At 49.4% G+C, this 4,980-nt stretch overlaps 1 long non-coding RNA gene across 1 annotated transcript; it reads left to right on the forward strand.

Annotated features, from left to right (window-relative positions):
- The first annotated feature begins 779 nt into the window (after positions 1-779).
- LOC138845059 (uncharacterized) lies at positions 780-3,939 on the forward strand. The gene is made up of 2 exons (XR_011381792.1): positions 780-951; positions 3,728-3,939. It is a non-coding gene; the product is annotated as an uncharacterized lncRNA (long non-coding RNA).
- Positions 3,940-4,980: the final 1,041 nt, after the last annotated feature.

Genomic DNA, 4,980 nt, shown 5'->3' on the forward strand with positions numbered 1-4,980 from the left:
GAGTCACTGGGCAATTCATTCCAAGTGTGGCCAAGGCAAGAGCCAACACTTCATCTTCCAGGGCCCCACGCGAGAGGAGACACACGCAGACAAGAGGGGACGCACCGGCGTTAAGCAAATGCACTTGCTTCTCTGATCCCTAATGTTAAGCAAATGCACTTGGTTCTCTGATCCCTAACGGTCTGGAACTGCACTTCCCCAGCTTCAAGGGAGGGTGTGAGCTCACAAGAGGTCCCCCCTGAAGGGACAGAGAGAACCAGAGGGGACTGGAGAGTAAGGCCTGGGAGCACAGGCGTGACCTGCAGGAAACCCGGGCTCCATGTCCCCGGACTCTGGAGAATGTCAGAGGGCAGGGGTGGCCTTCCTAGCAACGCATCCAGGCACTCAAGCCGCCCCCTTCCCGATCTCTGTGCCTTGGAAAACCACACAGAGAAAACTGGTGACAGCAGTCAGATTTGTCTTTGTCACCACCAGCCCCAAGTTTCAGTCTGCTGTTCTCCCCCAGGACTCCTCTCAGATACCTCCTGCTCTAAAGTTATAGTGTTTTCCCCCAAGGTGTTTATGTTACGAAAGAAAGCACAGGGCTACAAGAGTAGAAGGAATCTATTCTAGAAAATGTAGATGTTACTTTTGGCTTGGAATTGCAAACTGGCAATAATAACCGTTCCCTTGCAGTCAGTGTTTACTCTGAGCCAATAGTTACCTTATCTGTAACTCTCAGGAAAGTCTGCGAGGCGGGGTTTACAACTCCCAGTTTAGAGATGACGTAACTACGCCTCAGACAGCTGAAGAGCTGGCTGGAAGGGACACGCCGTGTACCGCTCAGTCACAGCTCTGCAAGCACGGGTCGTCGGCTGCTTTGCCCACATCTACATGTAGTCTTATCTGAGACCATTGCCTCCCTTGTTAAGTTCTGAGCTACTGTGCCTACCTGTCAAGGCCATCGTGAAGGTCAGTTGCCCTTTGCACATTGCAAACAACTGTACAGCTGGGAGGGAGCAACAGTGCGGAGTGAAAAGAGCCTTGAGTCTAGAGGCACCAGGCCCTGGGTTCAAGGGCAGGTGCACTGTGGAGCCAAGTCCACGGTGAGGTCGCTGTCTCTCTTTAAGTCCTGTCTTCTTCCTATAGAATGGGTTGTTGTGAGGCAAGCTCCCCATCATGGTCTGCCTACTCCGTGTCCTAGAGTATGCTGGGTCCAGAGGCCTCTGCTCCGGAGCAGCTCATATTCAAAAGGGACCCATAGATTGTGTAAACAAATAGCAACAATAAGAGGCCATAAATGCTATCATAGAGGAAAGTAGAAAGTGGTCTGGGAGCACCAATGAGGCAAAGCACCTTGTCCTTAGCAACCTCATTACAAGCAAACAGATGGATAGTACTCTATCAAAACTAATAGAATGAAAGATATTGCAAAAGCAATATGTGCCGAAGTGCTTGGTAAACTCAAGCACTGAACACACGGAGGTAGAGTTTATGACTTGCCCAGAGAAGAGAACTGCTGTCTGGAAGAATGGCTGTCATGCTAGCGGAGGAGTTTTAGGGCACGAACCTCCTGGCGGCTCCAACAGGAGTCGCTGGGGGAAGCTGCCCGGCTCCCTAGCTCTGAATCATCCCCCACTTCCTTCTGTTATAAAGAGTGGAGAATTGTGACCTGAAATGCTTGTAGGCTTGAGGCTTTCCCATCACCTGGAGCAGGGAGCCCCAGGGAATGCCCCAGGGCCAGAGGGAAGGGCCTTTTTGCTTTTAGAAAATGATGCTCTGCAACCTGAATCCACCTGCCCCAGGGGAGCCCGAGGCCAGGAGAGATTTCCTGCAACCCCTCCAGGTGCAATTGGCCCAGCTGATCTGGCTGTGACGTGGGGCCAATGCTCTTGTTTTTCACAGCTTAATAAGGGAATCCTAGCAAGAGGCGATGCTTTCCTCAGTTAAAATAAAACACCTTGCCACAAAAGGCCGCAGAGTGTATGATCCGTTCACAGGAAGTGACCAGAACAGACAAATCCAGAAAGCAGGTGGATCAGTGGTTGCCTGGGGCTGGACCGGGAGTGAGGTGCGTGGAGGGGAGGATGAGGGATGAATAGCTAAGGGGTACAGGTTCTTTTGGTGATGATTAAAATGTTCTAGAATTGCTTGGGCTGATGGCTGTAGGCTGTAGCTTTACTAAAACCCATGGACTTGTGCTGTTTAAATGGTATCTTGTGTGAATTATATCCCAATAAAGCTGTTAAAATGAAACAAAATACTCAAGAAACACCAGGGTCCTAGCTGGGACAGCAGACTAAGAAGTGGTTGGTAGTGAGAGGAAGCCATTCAGGAAGCTGGTTTCCAAGCCCCAGGTTTGGTCCCTGTGGGTTCTGTCACTCTCCCTCCACCAGCTTCAGGGCGACAGGTGTCCCGGGGCAAAGCTGCCACCGAGGACGGTGTGGCTGCCTCTTCCCCCTCTGCTGTTGCTTCAATTGCCCCTGCTCAAGGCAGAGGATCTTTTTTCATAAAGTAATTAAACATGTTAAGCCCAAGTATAAAAGCTGATTACTGGGGAAGGGGAGATGAAGAGGTAGAGTGTAACGAGTGAGTGCAGAGTTTCAGTCTTGCGTGATGAAAAGCATTGTGCAGATGGACAGTGGTGATGGATGGGCAACAGTATGATTCCCCTTAATGTCACTGAATGGGACAATCAGAAAAAATTAAGACAGACAATTTTATGCATATTTTGCCACAGTTATTAAGAGATTACTAGCACGTCATTGAGGTACTCTCCAAAACATTACCAGAAGTAAAAGAATAATAAAAGAAAAATGTCCCACTGCTTTGCAGGGACACCAGGAACACAAGCAGCTGATGCTGGCTTAGTTCAAGTTCACGTGGTTACACTAACAGTGACCAAGAAGGCAAAGAGGGAGGGAGGAATAGGAAGAGGCTGGTCCCTCGGGAAAAAGTTACTGTTTGGAAGGTGGGTGTTTGGAGCTGTGGTTGAGACTCTACTTGGGATGGCCGTACCCTGCACTGGAATGCCTGAGTTTGAGTCCTGCCTCCACTTCTGTTTCCAGTTTCCTGCGTATGTGTGTGACCCTGGAGGCAGCAGATGATGGCTCAAGTCCTTAGGGCCCTGCACCCATATGGGAGTCTTATGTTATGTTCTGAGCTCTTGGCTTTCTTCTGTTGCAGCCCTGCCCAGCTGCTGTGGACATTCGGGGAGTGAACTAACAGATTAAGGACTCTCTCTGTGTCCTCCTTTTTCTCTTTCTTGCTCCTCCTTTAAAATAAATAAAAATCTTTGGCCGGCACTGTGGTGTAGCAGGTAAAGCCGCCACCTGCAGTGCCAGCATCCTATATGGGTGCCAGTTTGAGTCCCAGCTGCTCCACTTCTGATCCAGCTCTCTAACGTGGCCTGGGAAAGCAGTAGAAGACGACCCAAGCCCTTGGGCCCCTCCACCAGCATGGGAGACCCGGAAGAAGCTCCTGGCTCCTGGCTTCGGATTGGCACAGCTCCAGCCTGGGAGTGAACCAGTGGATTGGAGACCTTTCTCTCTCTCTCTCTCTCTCTCTCTCTCTCTCTCTCTGCCTTTCCTTAAAATAAATAAAAATCTCCTAGAAATATACAAGAATGTACAGTTATAGAAATGAAATTGGGACCAGCATTGTGGCATAGCGGGTTAAGCCACTACCTGCAGTGCCAGCATCCCAGTGGGTGCCAGTTCGAGTCCCAGCTGCTCTGTTTCTGTTCCAGCTCCTTGCTAATGGGCCTGGGAAAGCAGTGGAGGATGGCCCAAGTCCTTGGGACCCTGTACCCACCTGGGAGACTTGGAAGAAGCTCTTGGCTCCTGCTTCAGCCTGGTCCAGCCCTGGCCATTGAGGCTATTTGGAGAGTGAGCCAGTGGATGGAAGATTCCCCCTCCCCCCTAAGTCATTCTGAAAAATAAAAAATAAATATTAAAAAATCCACTACAAATTCTGGTGTTTTTTGTACCATAGGGTGACTATAGTCAATGAAGCTGTATTGTATATTTCAAAATATGTAGAAAACATTGATTTTGAATGTTCTCAATATAAGAAATGTTAAATGGTTGAGGTAATAGAAATGTTAATTACTGTGACTTCATGATTGCAAGATATATACATGTTTCAAAATCTCATATTGCACCTCATAAATATGTATAATTATGTGTCAGTCAAAAATAAAACCTTAGACAAAGATGAGGAACCTTGAAATCATACCCCTAGGCATGAAAAGGGCGCTTCTACCTTTCCTGCCTCTTTCTTTTTAACTTTTATTTATTTGAAAATCAGATCAGAAGGAGTTTCATCCAGACATCCTGTGTCTGATGCATCTCACAATTTGCAGACATGACATTCTGCCGTCATCTCACTAAGACACTTTTTCTTCTGAAAGTACGGTCACCACCAACCACAACGTCCTCCAGAGTGCCCAAGCCAGAAATCTGGAAGTCGCTGCTGGCGCCTCCATCGCCTCCCAATCAACCCTCAAAAGCTTTATCATTCTAAGGTCAGCACACCTGTGCATATGTCCTGTGGCTTCCTTCCTGTGGGGAGCAACTCGGACTAGACTAAGTTACTGGAATTAAGACTTATTCTATGCATCTGCTCTCCCACAATATGGCGCTGGGAGAGGAGGAAACAGCTTCTACGCAGCTACCTCTTGCCAACTTGAGTGATGACCTCCAGGAGCTGATCCTGCTCCTGATTGGAGGAGAGCAGAGTACTTGGCGTGTGGGCAGCCGAGTTGGGATTGGCGGAAGAGGACTATATAGGAGGAGAGAGACAACATGCACGAGGAACATCTGAGGGAACACCTGTGCAGCCCCCAAGAGAGCCGGCCGGCAGTGTGCTGCTCCCCCGCGGAAGTGGGGAAAGTGGCAGGGGGAACCGCCCTTCCACGGAGGTGGAAGGGACGGTAGCCAACCCGGGAAGAACCAGCAGCAAACCCGGGGAGGGCCGAGCAGACAAAAGAACAGCGCAGGG

Source organism: Oryctolagus cuniculus, chromosome 13 (assembly GCF_964237555.1).
Source record: "Oryctolagus cuniculus chromosome 13, mOryCun1.1, whole genome shotgun sequence".
In the NCBI taxonomy this organism is placed as follows: Eukaryota; Metazoa; Chordata; class Mammalia; order Lagomorpha; family Leporidae; genus Oryctolagus; species Oryctolagus cuniculus.